Source organism: Tamandua tetradactyla, chromosome 15, assembly GCF_023851605.1.
Source record: "Tamandua tetradactyla isolate mTamTet1 chromosome 15, mTamTet1.pri, whole genome shotgun sequence".
NCBI lineage: Eukaryota > Metazoa > Chordata > Mammalia > Pilosa > Myrmecophagidae > Tamandua > Tamandua tetradactyla.
The window spans coordinates 75,796,919-75,820,895 of NC_135341.1; the positions used below are offsets into that span (position 1 = coordinate 75,796,919).

Consider the following 23,977-nt stretch of genomic DNA (forward strand, 5'->3'; position numbering starts at 1 on the left):
CACTTGGAAAACCGTGACTTCGAAATATGATTGGCAAAGAATTGGCACTTGGCAAACACTTGTTGACAAAGAGAAGTGCCTCTAATGCTTGAGTACAGAGGTGTCCTTGGATCCCCTCAGAAGCACATCCTAAAACAAAGAATCAAATGCAAGTGGTTTATTCGTGAGGTGAAAGAAACACAGATAGTAGCATGGAGGAGTGAGAGAGGAAAGAAGAAGACAGCCTATAAAGTGTGTATTATCAAGCCAACTATCACACTAGGTAATGGGAGCTCAGTCTCACTGCGGAAACTCTGGAGGCCACATGCCTCAAAGTTATCCTGCCTGATGGGTGAGGGAGCTAGGCTATTTGTACACCAACTCCTATTAGTCATGGGTTGATGATTGCTCTGAAAGGATATTAACTCCCTAGCACTTCCAGCTTGCTCCAAGGATAGCAAAGCAGATTATAGTGGCCAGAGAAAGCCTTTAGTCAAATAAATTCAGGTGCAATGAGTTGGATGTCAGGCTGGTGGAATATGTGTGAGATGTATAGAACATTCACTACAGAAGAGATCATAAGCAGTTTCTAAAAGTGCCAACAAAGATTTCTAAGATCTCACTTTCCAGACCCAAGAAATTAGAGTATGTCAGTTGATTCATATATCAAATATCCACAAATTTCTAGTTTTGGGTTTACATGTTGGACAACTGTACAATCCAATGTAGACAAAAAAGGAAATAAGTTAATATGTGAGGGGGTGGGGAAATATTCCCAGATTTAATATATAATTAACTTGAAGCAGCCCCATGTCTTTGGAAGCTTACTCTACAGTTTCCATGCCAGTCTAAGGAAAAATTTTCTTATAATAAGGCCATATCACACAATCAAATGTCAACATTCAGACATGCTACATCTGTATTCTTTAAGGGATGAGTGTGCCTGTCTGCCTTATTCTACTTTTGTCTCTGATATAATCCCACATGACAATCCCCAATTGTCACAAAGATCAGCACTATATTAGATCAGACACAGGAAATTTCTCAGGAAGGGCACTCAAAGGCATGCTCCAAACAGGATACTCCTCCATTCCACAATATTGTAAGAGAAAGCACATGGTATTAATTCTAGAATCATACTGACCTTGGCCAGACCCCATCTATCTTTTGCTAGTAGTGTCACCCTCAGTGAATCACATAAGTTCTTTGAACCCAAAGATTCTTAACTCTAAAATGGGGATAATAATGTCTCTCCCTTCCAGGCTTATTTTGAAAACTAAATGAGCTAATGCAAATAAGCCTCACTAACTCTGAAGTATTTGTGGTCTTAATGCCTCATAGATTCACTACCCTCATCCCAGCCAGTGAGAGAACATACTCAAGAACAATGAGAACTCACAAAGGGTAAGAAGAAAGACGTTTCCAATACACTCTATTTCTATGGGAAAAATAAGAAGTAAAACTTGTTCCTGAGCTTCCAATCTTTTATTATGCTTGAAAAGTAAAAAGAATGTTTCAGAGTGAATCATGCTACCAATCACCAACAGTAAAATCAAGCTCAAAAGAAGGAATGCTTGGCTATTTTTTTTTTCAGCATTTGAAAGATGAAGCACTTACTTATGCATTCTGTAATTAGTTTGTAATTCTCACAAAAGGAACAGGAGGAATGTTAATAGTGGCTGCCTGCCCTGTGGAGAGTGAGCAGCTGGTTTGGAATTCAAGGGCCACCCAGTAGAGGGGGGTTACTTAGTACATCCGAATCATCACACGCTTTCTTCCAACTGAGGAAGGCAAGATTCTTTACATATTAAGGTTGCCAAGACCGTCACCTAGGGAGTTTCCTGCTTAATTGCCTCAGTTTTGTGGGACTTTTGGTGACCTCCTAAGAAGGAACATTAAGGGAGTTGTGTTGAGATGGAATTTTTGTGATGGACATTCCCAGAAGTCAGGGGTCTCAGTTGTCTTTTGTATTGTTCATTTCTGCTGCTTCTTCATCCCCCTGGAACTGATTCCCTTGGAAAGCATGTAATTACTGAAAGCATTTCAAGTTCCAAGGACTCAAAGCATGCTTGAGGTTATCAGAACCAAGAAGCCTGCTGTCCAGGCCCAAGTCTGTGTCTTGGGGTGAAATAATTGTGCTGCCACTGCCTTACTCAGCAGGTGCCTGGGCAACCTTGCCCCTGGGGCAGAGAAGCTGATATTCTGTGAAAACTGCAAAGTGTGACACATCCCAATATGTTAGACTTTGCCTGCTCAAAGAAGCAGAGAGAGATTAGATAGATTGTATAATGTCCCCAATTGTTCCCTCCCTATATCCATACTACTCCAGACTGTGATCCCCCAGTTCCTCCCATCAAGTCTATCTCCCCATCTCTTGAGTCCAGACTTGCTTGTTTGGGCCAAGAGAATGAAGCAGAAGTGGCATTGTGCAAATTTTGAGTCTACGCCTAAAGTAACCTTGCACTCTTTTTCTTTGAACCCAGCCGAGCCACCAGATAAAAAGACCCAGGAGAGCCTGCTGGGTAGTAAGGGACATGTGACTCAGTCATCCCCACTGCATCTGTCAGCAGTTGGGCCAAATTGCAGAAGCAGGTTCTCCTGGCTGACCATTAGTGACCACAGACACATGAGTGCAGCTGTGCCCACGCAGCCCACAGAATTGTGAACCAAATACATGCTTGTTAATTTATACCACTAAGTTTCAAGGTAGTTTGTTGTGCTGCAAAAGTTCCATAGAGAGAGAGGTGGCCCATAACCTATTCTAGTGGCAGATGCTGGGCAAAATAATGCCAAAGAAACAGATAGATGTTTTTTGAGGAACAAGTGCAAATACTAGAGAAAGGCCAGTTCTACAAAGAGATTTCACATCAGTGCCATCTAAGTGGCCCCACTCCCTGTAACAGGGCTTCACCTGCCCAAGAGACAGTCATAAACACTTTCCTCTAGATGTGGAAATAATCTCAACACTAGCTCTAATCCACCACTCCTTGCACTCGATTTTCCTGCTTCTTTGGCCCAGTTTTGCTCCCTATTTCAATTCCCACCACTTATCTGGGAATAAGTGGTGGGAATTTATCTTGTTGAGCTAATCAAGCTCTGCACAATTCTCCACTCCTTCCTCAGTTTTCCTTCATTCTGCTTTCAGCTTCTGTCCATGCCACTGGGCAGGAATTAGTTACTCCATGGCCTCCTAATTTCCATGATCAGTGGTATGATCTCAATTTTCCTTATTCAACATTTCTGCAGTATTGGACACTGTTCACTGTGACCTCCTTTTAAGAGAAGACTTATGAAAGTTCCCAAAGAACCTCATTTTAAGGAATCCTTTCATTCAGGAAAGTCTGAGGAGTTCCTTATGATTATAGTGAGAGACTTGCCCAGTTAGAATCATTGCCAAATGATAGTATCCCTGAATCCAAAGAGGTGGTCATAACACCTACACAAAAAAAAGTGGTAAAGATATTCTGGGTGTGATTCTTCATGTTCTGAGATGTTCAAAGCCAAGTATACTTTTTTAAACAAGGGGCATGATTACATCTTTAAAAATAGCAGGTGGACCGAAAAGAGCACTAGATTAGGAGTCAGAAGCTCAGATTCAAGTCCCAGTTGTGCTACTTAAGGGAACTTCATCTTTGTGAATTACTTAACATCCTTGAACCTCATTTCTGTCATACGTGAAATGGAGTCGATTGTCAGACTGTGAACTACTTGAGGGTAAAGATTGTTCTTATACATCTTAGTAGCCAAAGAACCTAGAGCAAAGCCTATAACATAGTAGATCGTCAATAGATTTTTAAATGTTTGTTGACTGAATTTTGAAAGAATAAATGAAAGACTCGCAGTTGATAGAATATATGTATATATGTCGCTGAACAAAAACTGGATTCTTTTGCCCAGTGCGCTCAGTAACCAATTCCCGAGACACCAGAGTTTCAAAGAGAGAAAGAGTTTATTACTAGGCACATAGTAGGAGAGCAGATGGACTAGCAGACCAAAATTTGTCTCCCCATATTGCAGTAATTCTGATAGTTTTATTAGAGAAAAAGATGGGCAGGATTTCGGGTAATGAGCACAGTGGACCCAGATGATGTAAGTAGAGGAAATCTAATTATTGAGCATGTACAGATTGACTATATGCTTAGAGAATGTATGTAAGAAAATGGTGGGATGAGGTATAGGTGATTTGTAAGTTAAAGTCTAAATTACTCCATCTGTCAGGCAGACCCACTTTTGTTAGATCCAATCTCGATCATCAAGGTAACTTTGGACTCGGGGTGGGTTAGTTCTGGGCTGACCCAAGACCCTTCATTAATAAACATTAGGAGTTGTCTTTAGTGATTACAAGACTCTAAAGTTGACAAACAGGGTGATTGGGTACAAATGAAGGTTAGTTCATGAGGTGTTTACAATCACAGGGGTAGAAGATAAAGGCTATACAATCATTATCAGAGATCAAGGCAGCTGGATTACAATTCAGAGATTTCAGGTATTTCCCTTTGTCTACTCCAATATACCAGAAAGCAAAAAAGGAATATCTGTATAATGATTCAGTAGTCAAAACCATCCCTAAATCCTGATTTCTTGGCTATTTATATAATCAGATTTTATATATATAATCAGTTCATAAACCATAATGGTATCACTGATACATCCCTAAATTGCCAAACCTATCAAAATGCAAGTCACTCATTGTGATTTTATCCCCCCTGCAAAATTGCTCTTGATGGTTATTGTTCTAATTTGCTAGCTGCCAGAATGCAATATACCAGAATGGCTTTTAAAAAGGGAAATTCAGTGTTGCTAGTTTACAGTTCTAAGGCAATAAAAATGTCCCAATTAGAGCAAATCTATAAAAATGTCCAAATTAAGGCACCGAAAGGAGGTTACCTTCACTCAAGAAAGGCTGATAAAGTTCAGGGTTTCTCTCTCAACTGGAAAGGCACATGGTAAGGAAACATGGCAACATCTGCTGGCTTCCTCTCCAGGCATCTTGTTTCATGAAGCTTCCCCAAAGGCATTTTCCTTCTTCATCTCCAAAAATCTCTGGCTGTGTGGACTCTCCTGCTTCTCATGCTCTCCTATATCTCGCCATTTTGCAGCTTTCTCCAAAATGTTTCCTCTCTAAAAGGATTCCAGTAAAGTAATCAAGACCCACCTGTAATGGGGGTGAGTCACATCTCCTCTAATCCAAGGTTAATACCCACAATTGGGAGGGTCATATCTCTGTGGAGATAATCTAATAAAGTTTCCAACATACAGTGCTGAACAGGGTTTAAAAGAAATGCTGCCTCCACCAGATTGGATTAGGGTTAAGGCATAGCTTTTCTAGAGTACATAAATCCTTTCAAACCAGCAGAGTCATGTGTGTGCATTTTCCCATAAATGGGTTAGAAAGCAGTGGAGCAAAAGATGAGCTAAGTCAGTGGTTCTCAAACTTGCATTAGATTCACTAGGGAGCTTTTTTAAAAAAAAAGTAGCCCAGATTCCTGAGCCCCACTCTCATAGAATAGGACTGAGCTGGACCCCAGGAGTCTGTTTTGTTTTGTGTTTTTAAATAAGTTCTCTAAGTGATTCTGATGCAAATGGTCTTTCATCATGATTTGAGAAATGTTGCCCTCCCCTTTCAAGAGCTTACATATTCTCCCGAATCTTCCCTCCCCCTCCCCTGCTGAAGGGCTTGTAGACGTTCATCCATACTCTGAGTGTCTTACATTTTTAACTCTGAGCCCAGACTCAAGATTTCACATGCATCTAATGGCACTGCTGCACAGAGGGAAATAAGTTTCTAGCCTCTGCAAGCAACTGGATTCTACCCCAAAATAGTAATTCAGAGCTCATGGAGAGGATTTAGTAAGAAAAGCTCAGTACCCCACCAATTTATGAGTCAGAACATCTTTTTCAGTCTTGAAAGTGATTAGCAAAGCAAGATAAGAGTCTTTAAAACATTGTTTTCTTCCCTTATAAAGAGATGAACATGTATCTATTTAAGTTAGGACCGTTGTTATGGGAACTATGTGCTTTAAATGAATTATAAAGAAGCACAGCATATTATTCTGCAATGAAGCTCTTACTAGAGCTCAGGAGGCCTTATTTGTTCTAAAGGCACACCCTGGCTGACCACCTGATCATTTGCATGTGTCTCACCATGGAGACTTTGAGCAGTGGGTCCTCTGGAGCTATCCCCCCTTCTCTCTCCACTGGCCTTGGAGTTCCAGGATATTCTGAATTCTTTATTTCATGGACTCTACTTAAATCCAAGAGAGAACGAGTTGATCACCTTCTTTTCCTGTAGCAAGTGAGTTTAAAATATAAACCTCTTCCGAATCACATCACTACAGTACAAATAACCATGAACCTCCTTTATTGGTCCCATCATGTAAAGGGAAGAGAAATAAATTCTGATCAAGGCCATAGGTCACCTCAATGGGATCTCCCGGAAGTAACCTCCATTATCTAAATGGCCTGAGAGCAGCTTTCTAATGGGTCTCCTGCCTGTACCACAAGGCCTGTTGGAGAATACATTTTGAAATGAGCTGCTTCAATATCGGGCATCTATGACAAACTTTTCTTAAAGGTCAGATAGTAAATATTATAGGCACAACTACTCAACTCTGCCATTGTAGCACAAAAACAACCATAAAAATATATAAACAAGAGAGTGTGATTATATTCCGAGAAAACCTAATTTATAGAAAGACCCGGCAGGCAGTGAGAACTGACAGTATCTCTGCTGTAGTAGATGTTGTTGTGTGCTGTCTAGATTTCTCTCTCCAGGCTAAAATACCCATGGTTGTAGTGTCTGGGAACTGTGGAGGGTGAAAGTGCTCATCTGAGTCCTCTATGGGAATTGCTTTCAGCTGAAGACAGTCACCTTGCCCTAGATCTCTTCCCAAGAGGACCCCACATTTAGTCATTAGTTTATAGGGAATATAAAGGCCCAGCCCACTCGCCCCATTCCAAGACAACTCTGAAAGGCCATCCTAGTTCCAGAACTCCCTATTGGACTGACTGAGACCTTCTGTTGCAATTGTATTTCAGTTCAACTTTTCCTTCTTCCCAGTCTTGCTCCCTTTACTTCCCTGAGAGCATCCCACCCAAAACTTCCGGCATTGAACTCTCAATCTGAGAATCTATCTCCTAGGTGAGCTAATCTGAAACAACCACTGTCACTCTCCTTCCAGCTCAATTCCCCTTTAACCCTGGCCCACACTTGCCTCCTCACTGGGCCCTGCACTCTGTACGTGCACATGGTTGGACCCACAGAACTTCTAAGGTACTGTCCTTCATCACTGTGCTCAGACCATTACCTCCACCACGGATGCTGTCACCATTGCCCCCTGTGCACACTGCTCTCAGGTGAGTCTCAAACTGTGCCCTTTATAAAATACATGCTCTAGGGCTTCACACCTAGATGGTGTGTAACCTCAAGTCTAGGGTGGGCCTAGGAATCTACACATTTGACAAGCATTAACAAGGGCCACAGGTGATTCTAAAGTTCACCTTTAGAACCAATTTATGGACCAGTCATTGAGAAACTCTCCATGATGCTTTTATAGCACATAGTATGTACTTCACAAACATTGGTTCACAAGATATTTTTCAAGAATCTATCTTGCTAAGAGAATTATAATCCAAAACAGATTGGCATATAGGTATAGAATATATAAATAACAAGCTAAGAACTAAACATTGTGCATAGAACTCCAAAAACTTATCTTCCTTGAGGATGGAAGACATTCATAATACATAGTTGAGAAGAAAGCAGGGTTAGAATGGTTGACCTTGGGAAGAGGTTACAAACTCAAGTAGAAATCCTGGGCAAGCAGATAGGATCAAGGCATGATACAGGTAGATGCAAGGTAATAGGGAATGCTACGAACTCTAAAGAGGACAACTGAAATTGATATCCAACCAGAAGTAAAATGTGTGAATGGGGAACCTATTCTCAGATCTCCTAAAACTGGGTATGTTTATATAAATCTGTAGGTTTTTTTAATGTTAACTTATATTCCTTTTTTAGATCTGTAAATTAATTAGACTCTCAGCACATGAGTTGTAGTTGAAGCTCTTGAGGGTAGCATATGAGATAATGGCTCTATTTGTGAAAAAGAAACATTCTAGTATTCCCAAGTAGTGTGGTCTGAAAAATCCAGGGGCCATCTGAGCAGGAAAACACCACAGAATTCCTTTAACAAGGCTTAAGCAGGAGGTTCAAACCATATGTAAAGAGTTCTAGAAAAAGACTAGGACTTTTTTCCTTCAATGATGGGCAGAAGGAAAGTATGGCTGAAAACCAGACTTAGCACAAACCTTGGGAGGGTTAGAGGCTCTGTATAAAATAGAGCAAACACCTGCCAGGACAGAAGGAGACCCCTGGAGAGATGGGATGGGGACTCAGCCCCCCAGATCCTGGAGCTTCAGCAAGTTAGAAATCACTGTGAGATTTGAGCTCAAAGTCATCTGATGCCAGTGGGTAGAGCATCCCTACTTTTTTTTTTAACTTTTTAATTTTGAAATCCATTTAAACATTTAGAAGAGATACAAAAATAATATACACACTATTGTGGTTTGCTAAAGCTGCCAGAATGCAATATGTCAGAAATGGGTTGGCTTTTTCAATGGACATCTATTAGGTTACAAATTTGAAGTCTAAGGCCATGAAAATGTCCAAATTAAGGCATAAAAAGGAAGGTAACTTCTCTGAGGAAAGGCAGCTGGCATCCAGGTTTCCACTGTCACATGGGAAGGCATGTGGTGATGTTTACTGATCCTTCTTTCCTGGCTCTGGTTTCAAAAGAACTCTCTCAGCTCTTGTGGTTCCTTTTTGCTTCTCCTGGGGCATTATCTCATAAAGGGAATTAAGACCAAGCTGGAATGGGCTGGGTCACATCCCCATGGAAACAACCTAAACAAAAGGTCCCATCCAACAATAGGTGTTCCCCCACAGTGATGGATTGAGAGAACATGGCATTTTGGGGGGTACACAACAGCTTCAAACTAGCACACACCCCATACAGAAAACACTGACATACCCACCCGACACTCCTCAGATACCCAAATCTACCATTTTTAACTTTTTGCCCACTTTACTGAATCATACTATCTATCTATCTATCTATCTATCTATCTATCTATCTATCTATCTATCATCTATCTATCTATCTATCTATCTATCTATCTATCTATCTATCTATCTATCTATCTAGCTATCTACCTGCCAACGTACCTACCAACCTATCTGTCTGTCTATCCATTTTCCAAACACTAGAGTATAGGTTAAATACATCATGCTCCTTGAACACTTAATACTCCATAAATATTTCCTAAGAACAAGGATATTCACTTATGTAACAACCTTAAATGCAGGTCTCAGGTTCAAGAAATTTAACATTGATAAAAAGTTTACAGTGTACATTCCAGTTGTTTCATATGTTTCAATAATATCCCTTTGAGCCTTTTCTCCTTTGCTAGATCCCATGCAAGACCATCTATTGCATTTAATTGTCTTTGTTTCTTTAGTGACTCTTTTACTTTTTAAATTGTGGGAACCTATATACAACATTAACTTTCCCATCTCAACCACTCCCAGGCATACCATTCAATGGTATTAATCACATTCACATATTGTGGTACCCTCACCAACCTCATTTACTAAAACCTTCCCATATCCTCAAACAGAAATCCCACATCCATTATGCTTTATCTCCCCATTACCTCTACTCCTCATCCCTGACAGCCTGTACTTTAATTTCTGTCCCTGTGAGCTTGCATAGTTTCCAGTATTTTTTCATAGGTACCACAAGGCTTAAATTTAAATCGATGGCAATCTTGTTTGCTTTGATACCAACTTTACTTCAATAGTATATACAAACTATATTCCTATTCCCCTCCAGCCCCCATCTTTATTTACAAATTATGATTCCAATTCAAATGACTTATTAAATTTTATGTATTTGTCCTTTAAATCCTATAGGAAGTAAAAAGTGAAGTTACAAATCAAATATACAATAATACTGGCATTTATATTTATCCATGCCATTATCCTCACTAGAAGTTTTTATTTCTTATGCAACTTCAATCTATTATCTATTGTGTTTGCCTTTCAGCCTGCAGAGCTTGCTTGAGAATCTCCTGTAGGGCTTCTCTAGTGATGATAAACTCCCTCAGCTTTTTTATTTGGGAATGTCTCACTCTCTCCCTCATTTTTGAAAGACAGTTTTGCCAGATATAGAATTCTTGGTTAGCAACTTTTTGTTTGAGCACTTTAAAAATGTCCTCCCACTGCCTTCTCACCTCCATGGTTTCTGATGAAAATTAGGCACTTAATCTTATTCTCTGTCCCCTGTCTTCTCTTTCTTCTCCTTCTGGGAATCTGACAATATATAAATTGGTATATACACAATTTTCTCAGGTTCTGTTCACTTTTCTTCATTCTTTCTTTCTGTTCCATACTGAATGATCTCAATTGTCTTATTTTCAAGTCCACTGATTCTTTCTAAAAGAAATCGCAGACCAAAATAAATAGAGGGACATTCCATGTTCATGAATTGTAAGACTAAATATCATTAAGATATCAATTCGAAAGGCGGCTGCGACGGAGCGTGCGCCCGGCTTTGAATGAGCGGAGCTGGGACTGAACGAGCGGAGCGCGAGCTTGAGGAAGCTACCGCCACCGCGCGCCCGCGCCTTGAGTGCGCGCGCGGCCCGCGGCAGCTCGCAGTCTCTGCCTGGAGGGCGGGGAGGGGGAGGGGCAGGTTTGGATTCTCGCCATGGCCATCACACAGTTCCGGTTATTTAAATTGATTATTCATCAGTTCCTAAGCAGACAGATGTTGAAGAGTGGACTTCCTGGGATGAAGATGCACCCACCAGTATAAAGATTGAAGGAGGAAATGGGAATGTGGCAACACAAAATGCTTCGGAACAACCGGAACCTGACTATTTTAAGGACATGACACCAACTATAAGGAAGACTCAGAAAATTGTTATTAAGAAGAGAGAACCATTAAATTTTGCCATCCCAGATGGTAGCACAGGTTTCTCTAGTAGATTAGCAGCTACTCAAGATATGCCTTTTATTCATCAATCTCCTGAATTAGGTGACTTAGATACATGGCAAGAAAATACCAATGCTTGGGAGGAAAAGGAAGATGCAGCCTGGCAAGCAGAAGAAGTTCTGAGGCAGCAGAAAATAGCAGACCGAGAAAAGAGAGCAGCAGAACAGCAGAGGAAGAAAATGGAAAAGGAAGCCCAGCGGCTAATGAAGAAACAAAACAAAATTGGTGTGAAACTTTCATAACAAGTGATCTTCATACGTCATAGTGCCAGTAGGAGAAATCTGAGCTCCAGAACCCAAGCAACATTTCTGTGGATTCAAGAGTATTTTCAGAAGACAAACACACTGCTTGATTTTAATGTGTCCATCAGGTCATCTAGGATCCCAGGATTCTCCCAAAGTACTTTGAACTTTTGATGGTTGAAACTTAAAAAAAACAAAACAGACATGGGACAATATTTTATTCAAAATACTCCAAATATGAGACAGTTGATTGCTGTAGAGAAATAATTACAAGTGGAATAAACCAGTACCTCTTCATGCTAGTGTTTCTAGCTGAATAAATGGGTGTAAATAATTTTATGATGGAAAAGAACTCTACTATTATGCTTTCCTTCAATGTGCATAATGATAAAATAAATAATTTTAAATTAAAAAAAAACAGATATCAATTCTACCCAAATTTATTTTAAGATTCAATGCGGGATCCCAATCAGAATTCGAACAACCTGCTTTGAGGAACTGAAAAGCCAATTATCAAATTTATTTTGAAGAGTAGAATGGCCCCAAATAACCAAAAGCATCTTGAAAAAGAACAAAGTGGAGGTCTCACAGTTTTTTACTTCAAAACATATCACAAAGCTACAGTGGTCAAAATAGCATGGTACTGGCATAGAGATAGATATATTGACCAATGGAATAGAATTGAGAGTTCATAAATAGACCCTCACATCTCTGAACAATTGATAATTGACAAGGCTGCAGAGTTCATTCAACTGGAACAGAATATTCTCTTCAGCAAACGGTATGAGAGAACTGGATAGCCACATGCAAAAGAATGAAGAGGATCCCTACCTCACACTATATACAAATATTAAATTCAAAATGGATCAAAGACTTAAATAAAAGAACCAGGACCATAAAGCTCCTAGAAGAAAATATAGGGAAGCATCTTCAAGATCTTGTGATAGTCAATGGTTTCTTATACTTTACACCCAAAGCACAAGCAACAAAATTAAGAAAAAAGATTAATGGTACCTCCTCAAAATTAACAACTTTATGCTTCAAAGGACTTTGGCAAGAAAGTGAAAAGGCAACTACCCAATGGGAGAAATGTTTGGAAACTGCATGTCCAATAAAAGTTTAATATCCAGAATATAAAAAGAAATTCTACAAGTTAACAATAAAAAGACCCAATTAAAAAACTGGAAAAGACATGAAAAGACACTTTTCCAAAAAGGACATACAAAAATTTTCACATTTCCGCCAGCAATGAATGGGTGTTCCTGTTATGGTCTCATAGTCAAATGTGAAATGGTGCAGCCACTGTGGAAGACAGTTTGGTGGTTCCTCAGGAAGCTAAGTATAGAATTGCCATATGATCTGGCAATCCCACTACTAGAAATAAACACAGAAGAAGTGAAAGCAGAGACTCAAACAGACATTTTCCTACTGATATTCGTAGTGGCATTATTCACAATTGTCAAAAGATAGAAGTAACCAGGTGTCCATCCCAATGAATAGATAAACAAAATGTGGTATATGAAATATTTGTTCAGTTCTGGTCCTCCTTGTTAGTGGTTTCTCAGGCTTAAATCTTTCCCATTGCCTGGGCTATCACTTCCTATTTCTCTGTTTATTTTGTAACCATTTGTTGAAACCTGGACATTTTGATATTTTAAGGTGTTATCATTAAAATTTAGTCTGTGAAATATCTACTACTTAAGCTCTTCTGCAGCTAATGTTATGACAGAACTTTCCTTGCATGTCAGGAGCTAATAAATAAAATGAAGAAAACAAAACACCTTTCTCACCCTTTACAGATTTACCTATGCCAGTGCTGTCTTCGGGGCATGCAATACGTTTAAAGACTAGCTCCAGGACAAAGTGTAGGGGACTCCCTGTCCCCTTCAGCACACACATCTTATCTTAGACATGCATGTGTGTCCCTAGGAATTCCCCCATTTACACAGCTAGGGTTACAAATGTCCCTCTTTCCTAGGAAAGGGTTTTCTCATGGTGCAGGCACTGCACTGTATGTCCTACAGCCAGCAATCCCTTGCCACAGACAGACACACTTTGACAGCCCTTCCACAGCATTCTATAGGAGAGCTCAGTGAGCTGCCTTCTACATACAGGGCAAGTTCTGGAATGGCAAGTCCCTCAGGCTTTCCAGAAGGATTGGATCAGATATACATGTTCCAGTATGTGCTTCCTCTGGAACCAGAACAGGGATCCCCACTGGGAATATGGATCAGTTCTATTCCAAACCAGGGGAGGAGGAACCAGCCAAAGCTCCTACAGCTTTTAAGTAGACTTCTTGATTTTGCACATTCTCTCTTATTGCAGTCATTTAACTGTTTCTTGATCTTTGAAAAAGATGTTTCTATCAGCTCTTCATGGTTGTTCAAAGCCTTTGTGGGGAGATGGAGCCTGAAGCATCTCATTCCACCATCTTCATCAGGACAGGAGAATGTATTTACTTTTGAGGTAACAGGGGCCAGGGTATCTCAACCCATTACACAGCAAAATGAGATCTTACAACATCAGTCTCCAGTTGACAAGTGAAGGACTTGTTACAAAACTCTAGGTTTTTTGTGTTTGTTTGTTTCAATTGGCAAGTCATTGCTATTTTATTTTAGAAGACAAAACTCAGAACTAAGAACTGACATCAGAACTGGCGTATTTGAATGAGAATAAATAAATAAGTTTAAACAACTTCCTTGAATTTGTCTAATCTCTTAATTTAAAGGAGAAAAGAAAGGAGACCCAGATGTTAGATACACTTCCACTATCAACAGACTCTGTGACTTGTACCAAATAGATGTCCCACTTCCCTGGTTTACTCATCTTATAAAATAAAGTATTGAGAGAACCATTCCTCAGGTGCCTTTCAGAGGAGATATAGTGTAATCTCATTCTGTTTTCTTGTAAGTAACAGAAAACTTGACTCAAAGTCATATAAGCAAGAAGGGAATTTATTGCCTTATAATTGAAAAATCCATGGGGAAATCAGGTATAGATTGATCAGGATTGAAATGATGTTCCCAGAAACCTCTCTTCTTCTCTATCTCTTGGTACTGTACTAAGTGCTGACCCCAGTCTTGGCATTCGTATCAGCCCAAGATGGCTGTAGCAGCTCAAGTATCTGCATTCTCCTCTATTCAAGTCCAGTATGTCTCAGTGATGGTCTAAAGATATCTCACTGATTTAATAATGAGCCTGTGACCCAGTCAAAATTCATCTTGATGGCCAGAGGTCACACAATGAGTTGATTGGCTGAGGTAACATGTTCCATTCCAGAGTTGGAGAATGGAATTTTACCCATAAAATTGGAGAGATTGATTGTCCACGAGTTGGTACTAAAAGTGAGATGGGAACACACTGGATGTCCAACAAGGGCAAACAAAATCTAGCCTTATAACTTCTTAAGATGCAATGTGTCATACACATAAACTGCCTTTTACAACTCATACCTTCTGGCTATTAAGTCATACAAGGTCTCAAGTTCATGAACATGCAATAGGAAAAGTAATTTCAGTAATCTATTTTGTGTTAGTATGTAGGTCATTTCCAAAGCTTTTAACTCACAGAACGACTATTGTTATCACAAGGCCTCCCTGCCTTAGGTACTGAAAGCAAGAACAGATCCAAAGATGTGTAAACCAGGCTGCTGCTTTAGGTTCTTTTAAAAAGAAGTTACTCACATTCTCCTAATTGGCCCTGAAACCTGTGATTTTTAACTCTGAAAATAGCTTTGTAGACCTCAAGAAGACCAGCTGAAAAGCAGGAGCCCAGTACCACTCATTAGGCATTGAAATGAGAAGATTCAAAGGCAAATCAGGTCAGGGGTTGGGGAGAAATCAGACAGGAAAATGTCTCATTAGATTTAGAGTTCAGGAGAGCTGATGGGATAGAATTTGAGATTTTTAAATTAGCAGCCAGAATTCTCTGCTCGCATTCATCAGACACCTCTAGTCTCTGGAGAAACTCCTCACTGTGGAATTAAGGGACTGAGGTTCCTTGGACCTATATACCTTTGCAAGTCTGAAAATGAAGACACTGGTACTCAAAAGCAGAAAAAAATCAGTCTCATGCTGGACACAATCCAATCTTCCACCCCCACCCCCACACAACCGTGGCTCTGGCTCTGTTTCTTTAGAAAAATTTTGGGGTTACCTGATAGCAAAGCTGGTAACAGCAGGCAAGACTTCTTGTACAACTCTCTATTTCAGCTTGCTTGAATGCCCTATCTGCATTTATCCTATAAGAACAGCAATGGTGACACAAAACTTCGAAGATTCAAAAAGGGAAGATTTTCTGGGCTATGTTTTGAGTTAGTGTCATTAAAGTTTCAAGTGCACAGAAATGCAGGAAGCCTATAGTGCCGATGGTGTGGGTTTTCTTAGCATAGGGTTGGAGTCACAGTCATCCCTACTGCCTCCCACACTGCTAACTGCTCACCACCATTCTAACACACAGGTAACACCATCGGTGACTTATGTCTTAGTATTGGTTCTCTTGCATATTTAACTTGCTTTTGCCAATTAATCAAGTTTTTATATTTCATTTGCTGCAATTAATTTTGCTATTTCATTTTTTTAACATCGTGTCTTTCGTCGAAAATTCAAAAGTAAACATAGAGCCTTTGCAAAATACAAAAACATTTATCATGGGTAGGGCTTACCTCCCAAGAACATTATATGTTATTTTTTTTTCCTGTCTGTGAAACCGAAAGATACAGAGAAAGACAACATAAACAGGGAATCTGAAAATGCAATATTTGTGTTATAGGTTCATGAACTATTTGTACAGAAGGGAAACTCCAGAAAATGCATTTTCTTTATAATGTGTTTTGACTGGTTTAAAGCACAGTAGTATGTTAACTTTAAAAAATCATTTCCTGGGGCATAGGTGGTTCACAGGTAGAATGCTCGCCTTCCCTGCAGGAGACCCGGGTTCGATTCCTGGACCATGCACCTAAAAAAGAGAAAGAGAGAGAGAGAGAGAGAGAGAGAAATCATTTCCCAAAGCAGGAGTAAGCAAGATATAATTTACCAGCCAAATCCAGCTCCCACTGTTTCACTTTGCTAAAGCTGCTGTAATGCATTATACCAGAAATGGGTTGGCTTTTTTAATGGGGACTTATTCGTTTACAAATTTACAGATCTAAGCCATGAAAATGTCCATATTAAGGCATCAAGAGGAAGATACCTTCTCTGAGAAAGGCTGCTGGCCTCCGGGGTTCTGTCCCATGGGAAGACACATGGCTATGTCTGTCACCCTTCTCTCCTGGTTTCTGTGGCTCTCCCTTCTTAGCATCTCTGGAGCATTTCTCTCTAAGCTCCCTTTCTTCCTCAGTGTTCCTGCCTTTTATCCCCTTCTAAATGGCTCCAGTAAAGGGTTAAAAACCTGCCCTGAATTGGTGGGTCATGTCTCAATGGAAACACCCTAATCAAAATGTCCCACCCACAATCGCTCTGTACTCACAAGAATGGATTAAAAGAACATGGCTTTTTTCTGAGGTTCAAAACAGCTCCAAACTACCACATCACCTGTTTTTGTAAGTATTGTTGTATTAGAACCCAGCCATACTCATCATTTATAAGTTGTCTGTGGCTGCTTTTATGCTATAATGACAGAATTGAATAGTTGCAATAGAGACCTATTGCCTACAAAGTCTACAATATTTACTATCTGGCTCATTATATAAAAAGTTTTTCAACCCCTGCCTCAAAGGCTAGAAGCATCCTTGGTCTCTTTATCTTGAGCATCTGGGACTTGTCACTCCAATGGCAATAATAAGCAAGGAAAGAGAAACTGAAGAACATGTGCACAAAGAAAAAATGGAGCATTTCTCCTTGAGACCTCTAGCAGTGCAGCCCAGGATTGCCCATTCTAGGCCTTCTCAAGGCAGAAGGCACCTCCCAATGAGGTGGCAGCTCCAATCCAGCCCTTAAAGAGATAGTGATGTACTAGATAAAATCAGAAAGAAACACTGAATAATATCGCTGACATCAGGTTATCAGGGCTGACTCATCAGGGTAGGTTTACCTCAGCAAAGATTCAACTCCCCTAAACAGTAGATTCCAGCAGGGTGGATCAGGTCAGTTAATTAGAAAATAAACAGACTACATTTTCTCTGAACTAAGAAAATAGTCCCAGATACCCTGTGACTATATAGGGAACCCCAGCCTGTTTTAATAACGGCTTGGGTTCAACTAAAACTGAGTTCAACTGTGACTTGGAGTTTGTTAATTACATCTACGGACTCTCAGCTGTCTATAATTATTAAATGCCTCCAAGTGGTTCATTTCTTCCCATGTAAGTAATCCCTCTTCCTCTCTGGAGCTTCAACACGTGGGTTTTGCCACCATATCACGAAACTACACCATGAGCTTCCTGCCCCACTGAGAGGGCTGTGCCAGGGCAGGGAAAGTGGGAAGACAAAGGTGGGTGCCAGCTGTTGAAAAAGGAAGGGAGTAGGTAGATAAGAAGGCAAGAAGAAGCACAACCGACCCTGTCTCTTCACTTTGCAAGAGCCTTCGGAGCTGGGAAGAAGGGAGACCTTACAGCTATACTGTGAATAATAATAAATATCATTTGTTGAAAAAATCTTCCTCAAATGATTTTTATGGGTGCCCTGCCACACTGAGGAAAGTCATAAAGTGAAACGCCTTCTTAAAAGAATGTATATCCCAATACTGGGTGTGAAATGATTAAATAATACTATCTCAATCTCCCCCTAAACTTATGCTGTCTTTTACTGCATAAGTACACAATAAACTGTACCTGGTTCTCATGACAGAATGTTGTTTCAGGAATTTTCAACACAACCTTTTATCATCTTCATAAAATTTTAGACATATTCTTATATATCCAGACATGAAATGAGCAGATCCTACCTATTCACAGACTCACGCTTTCAGTCCTAACTGAAAAATTGTCTCACTATGACCTGTGCATTTCGGATGCAAGTGACATCAATGTTCACTTTCCTCTAAGTGAATGATACACTCCCACTGCTTAAAGAAGCTGGATGCTGTTCCTTCTGAGCATTTTGGAAACCATCCACATAAAATAAAGTTTAACAAAAGTCAAACAAGTGTGTTTATGTCCCAACCTATTGCAAGCTCAAGGCACCGTGACTTCAGACCAGCAGTCTCTTCCCTGACCTGCAAAAAAGACTGTTTGAGCTTTGCTCTCTTTTCTTATTTTTTTCCTTTCACACAGAGACTCCTGCCTGCCTTTTTAAGTCATACTGCATTCAACCATTAAGGCTCAGATCAAGTTTCACTTCCCCAAAGAAGGCTTCCATGACCACTCAAACCTTCATTGATTTCCTCTTCACTGAAACTTCTTAAGCAACTATTGATTGCACCATAATCTCAGTGTTTAATCATGAATTGTCTTGTATTTCTTGTTTTTTGTTTTTTTTTTTAATTCTGTGCCGGTTTCCGTAAAGAAACAGAAAAACCCATTACCAAAGGATTTCTCAAATAAGTGAATTAGGTTCCAGGTTTTTTAGTGATGGTCAGGAGCCCTATTGCTCCCTGACCTTACCAGAGCAATGCCCCCCTGAAGTGTTGTGACTCAGGACAGCGCTGCAGAGGAAGCTGATGCTCTCTGCTGGCCCACTGACTCCTGCACCAGGCCACCCCACTGTGGCTCACAAGGGCTTACCCTGCTCCTGACTCACCTTGCTCGCATTCCTGACTTTGGCTTCTCTCTACCACCTCCTATTGCCTTTTCAAAAGCATGAGGAGTAGCGGCCTCTGCGTCAGCCCCATCTCTCCTCATTTGCAGCCTAGCTTCAGTCTTCCCAGCTTAGAAATGTCCTAAGCAGACATTCCTGAGCCAGCCAGCTCTTGGCTGCTGTTCTGACATCCTCCTAATTGATAATCTCGGCTCTCCTGGCTTCTAGGGGCCACTGAGCAGCTCTCTGCTGTCCCCTCGTGGCAGGTAAAGGCACTATGTCAGCTCCTTTAAGGAACACAGACAGCTGCCTTACTCATGAAATTCTGAGTTAAATACTGTGGATTTGTCATGCCCGGTGGCAAATGAGCACATAATAACACAGAAGAGATAGTTTCAAATTTAACTACTGTTTCTTTATACTTAGTTGCCTATCTCATGTTCAGCCACTCACAATCAGCCAGCCCTGCCTTTATTAGGTATCAGTAGATTTTTAAACTCTCCTAAAAAGACAGCCATCTATCTATAAGAGACTTTTATTTTCAATAAAAATAAAAGGAAATGGGAACTGTAACTATAGGCAGAGCACTGAGATTTTTAGGTCATTACACCACTCTCTTTTTCCAATTCCTCATCCATAAAATGAGATGGTTAGATCTGATGGCCTACAGTAGTACTTCTCAAAGTTTAGTTCATTTAAGAATTGCCAGGTAAGCTTGTTAAAAATTAAAGTTTCTGGATTACCCGCTAGAGACTCAGATTTTCCAGGTGGGTCCCAAAGATCTACATTTTTTCACCAGCACTTAGGTCATTCTAATGTAAAGGGTGAGGGGCTACACTGTGAGACACTAGTCTAGGATCATCCTGTTATTCTCTTCCTTGATTCAACCAACTACACATTCTGACATTTAGAAGTAGAGTATTGGCCTAACAAAGACCTAAGCTAAAGCTGGCTTCTATGAATAAGCATCTTTTATAAGCACAATAATCAAGAAAGAATCTCTATGTACTGTATGATAATTGCAGTGCCCATAATATGCCTAACACCAGCATCTGATGTCAGAGAGTATTGTAATTTAATAACCCTCTCATCCATAATTTATCACCCTGCATGCACGCAGAGATGATAAATAACAGAGTCAGCAAATATTTTAGTGCCCAGGAGACAAGCAACTGCTATTTAGAGTATTCTATGGTGTCCTTCCTCAGGCTTGGAGATGTCAGAGAGATTTTGCTTTTTTTTTTTTCAATTGTTATTTGCCTAGCCAGTGAAAAAGTTGTCAGACTAATTGGGCTCCCTAAAATTATTAGAGCAAACCCCAAAGAGAAAGATACTTCAGCCAGCCTCTATAGCTGAAGTTTCACTACAGTTTCACTGCATTTAAAGTATAGTGCCTTTCAAACTTTAGTGTGCATTTGTTGATCAGTGGCATTGCGTTAAAATGCAGATTCTGACTCAGTAGGTCTAGGGTGGCACCTGAGATCCTGCATTTCTGACAACTTCCCAGGTGATTCCAAAGCAGATGGTCCTTGACCACATTCCCAGTCGTAAGTCTCCTGTTAGGGTCTGAGTCTGGAGGTCAGGCTGTTGACTCAGAGTCCTGATGCCACCACTATTAACTACAAGATCTTGGGCAAGCGATACTTTGAGCCTTAATCTTTTCTTGTGTAAAATACTGATAAGAACAGTACCTCCTTGAAGGGCTATTGTAAGAATTAAAGGAGGCATACCTTTAAAACCCCTGGCACCTGTTAACCTTCTGATGAATTTTCACCATTATTACTGCATGACCACACAACACCATGAAACATTTGCAACAAATTGTAATCTGTTTTCAGATCCTGTTCATATCCCTCCTGGACCATCTTCCACCATGCATCTGCAGTCTTCACCACCCTCCAAACCATCTTCGGTTATTGATACAATAGGAGAAGGGGAAGGAGGTTAACAGTAGCAGCAAGATTTGAAGATGCTGCGCTGCTGGCTTTCAAGTGGCCATGAGCCAAGAAATGAAGTTCTAGAAGCTGGAAAAGGCAAGGAAACTGGTTTTCCTCTAGAGCCTGCAGCGGGCTCTGCCAACACCGGGACATTAGCCCAGCATGGTAGATTGGACCCTGCCCCCGCACAATGACACGTTGAAGTCCTAACCCCTGGTCCTGGAGGAGTGAATCATTTGCAAATAGGATCTTCAAAAGCCTATGAAGATGAGGCCAAAATGAATCAGGGTAGGCCTTATCAGGTATGACTGGAGTCCATACAAGCAAAGGAAATTTGAACACAGCAGTATAGTCTACAGGAGAAGATAGAAAAAGACAACTATGTGACAGAGGCAGGGGCCAATTGCCAGCAAGCCACCACCAGAATGCCAACTTTGGAGAAGACATGGCCTGCCAATACCTTGATTTGGGGCTTCTAGCCTCCAAACTCTGAGCCAATAAATTCCTGTTGTTTAAGCCAACCAGTGTGTGGTACTTTTGTTATAGTAGGCCTGGAAAACTGTGAAACAGATTTCAGACTTCTGGCGGCCATAAGTGTGAGAGAATAACACAGATTATAATTTGATTTCACCTTTGACTCAACTCTGTATTTTTCCTGTTTAACTGGAGCCTCCTCCCCCATAAGATTGTTCCCCTTTTATTCACCGTACTAGAAGTAAATTTCATAAAGACAGTGGTACTGTTTTATTACTTGTTGTGTCTTTGGTAGCTAGAACAGTGCCAGCACATAGAAGGTACTCAATTAATATTTTTCAAATGAATAAATTATAGCCATTATCTCATCATTCCCTGTCTCCTAGAACCTGAGTACAATCCTATGAGCTCAACCTTATTCTGTTCTCCCCAAACTCTACACTCTAGAAATACAGCTGAATCCTGAGGCAAATGACAGGCTAGATGAATGTGGGCAAAACCACTCTGACTTGCCAATGAAAAAAGCCAAAAACATGAAGAAAAGGAGAACTCTTGCTCTTAAAAGCAACAAGTCATTATTGGAGAAGAAGGAATGAACATGTTGATCCCAGACGAGAAAACTAAATCTGAGAGGTTAAGTAACCTGCCCAAAGTCACAGGATAAGTGATGTAATTAGCATTCTTCTTCAGGTTTATAGAACCAAAAAGCTTTGACTATATAAGCGGTTCTCAAAGTGTGGTCCTTAGACCAGCAGTAACCACATCACTTGTAGAAATGCAGATTCTTGGGCCTCACTGAGTCAGAAACTCTGGAATTGGGATCTGTGTTTTCACAAGCTCTCTAGGGGGTTCTCTGCACACTGAAATTTGAGAAGCCCTGAACTCTACATGCTGCTTTCAGCATCTTTTAGCCTATTCCTAAGACTATTTAAAAATTAAAGCAGTTGGCCCATTAGTGACTTTAAAAAGTCTAGTCTAGACAAGGTATTATGATATGTAAAACAAAGCACCAAGAGAGGAAAGATTTGTGTTCCTCAGAAGGAAGTTTGAGAAAAAGCCAACCATGATAGTCCCTCTCCTCACCCAGCCTTGACTCCACGATCCCTCAGGCCAACACAGAACAGACAACTTGAGGCTGAACATACTGCCAGAGTAAAGGGAAATTCTTGAACTGCAGGTGATATTCTGAGGGGGGACACTCAAGGAAGACTATCTTCTGAAGGAAGAGAACATTATTGCATATTTATTATTTTATGAAGGAAAACAGAGATGAAAAGTGGGGTCTTGGCAACATCTAATAGTTGATATGTACTTTAAGACAGAAGAGGAAACATAATTCAAAAAGAAGCATATCAAAGGATGATATTAACTTCGTTAAAGATACTTCAAAATAAAGGGGTTGGAGGAGGATACATGAAATAAGATTGGCAAAATGTAGACAAACATTCAAACTGAGTAATAGAAGTGTATTATAATTTCTCTCTCTCTAATTTCTTTTGTGTGTATTTGAAATTTTTCTATAATAAAAAGTTAAAAGAAAAGAAAGAAAAAATATAGCCAAAGTTCTAAGAAGTAATAAAAAAGAACCTTTGACCACTTCGAACTACTAAAGGCATTTGCTGAAACAAGAAAAAGTCTAGAAGTTCAAGGAACTTATGATGCCACCAGCCCCTGGTTTAGCCCCAGATATTAGATAAAGTCAGTTTCACTTGTAGGTTCCTGAGTGCTAACAAAACAAAAAAAAAAAACCCATATTCCTATATTTATGATTGTATGTAATATTTGGAACATACTGTTAGTAAAAATTCATTGTTTATCTGAAATTCAAATTTAACTGGGCACACTGTCTTTTTATTTGCTATATCTGGCATCCAACCCATGTCTACCACCTAACTGCTTTAGTTTTTGGCTGCTGAAGCAAATGCCATGTAATGGATCGACTTCAATAGCAGGAATATATCGACTCACAGTTTTGAAGCCAGGAGAAGTCCAAAATCAAAAAATCATCAAGGTGATGCTTTCTTCCAGAAGACTGTGGCGTTCTGGGTCTGCTTGCCAGCAACCCTTTGTACTTGGTTTTTCTGTCAGGTGGCAATGCACATGGCAGCCTTTCCTGGCTTCTCCTTTCTCTTCTTGGTGCCACTGACTTCCAGCTTCTGCCTGCTTCCCGTGGCTTCTTTCTCTGTGGCCTTCCCTCTAAGACCTTCAGTAATGGGATTATGGCCCACCTAAGTCAGTAAGGCCACATATTAATTGAAGTAACCTCTCAAAATGTCCTATATACAACAGGTTCACACTTACAGGAATGGATTAAGTTTAGGAACATGTTTTTCTGGAGTATGAAGCTCCGTGTCACCACACAACCAAATTTGACACCATGATCAAAGGTTTATCAGAGTATATGTTCTTTCTCAATCCATGCCACATCCCTCTCATTTCTGCTCATTTTCCATTTCTCCTCTTCCTGCCCAATGTATTTTCACTTTGCTTTTGTTTTCTGGTATCTGAAGTACATTGTGGTTAATTTCCTCCCCTGTTAATCTACTTAACTCACAAATCAGTGAAATATTTTCTCAAGATGTTATCAAGTGGTTCTAAGTCTAGATTAAAAACAAA

The 23,977-nt window shown here is 40.2% G+C and overlaps 2 protein-coding genes and 1 pseudogene across 6 annotated transcripts in view; 2 read left to right on the forward strand and 1 right to left on the reverse strand.

Moving 5' to 3' along the window:
* CPNE4 (copine 4) overlaps positions 1–10,628 on the reverse strand; it is a 694,898-nt gene extending 684,270 nt beyond the window's left edge. For 2 of the 3 annotated variants that reach the window (XM_077130123.1, XM_077130116.1), the window contains exon 1: positions 8,676–8,813. The gene's annotated coding sequence lies outside the window, so the exon portion shown is untranslated. Of the gene's footprint in view, positions 1–8,675; positions 8,814–10,272 lie in introns of those variants that run through there. The other variant, XM_077130114.1, reaches the window with a different exon arrangement.
* The window catches only part of ACP3 (acid phosphatase 3), a 182,352-nt gene that overhangs the window by 5,349 nt on the left and 153,026 nt on the right, over positions 1–23,977 (forward strand). The gene's annotated exons all lie outside the window — the stretch shown is intronic.
* LOC143657578 (receptor-binding cancer antigen expressed on SiSo cells pseudogene) lies at positions 10,597–11,653 on the forward strand (annotated as a pseudogene).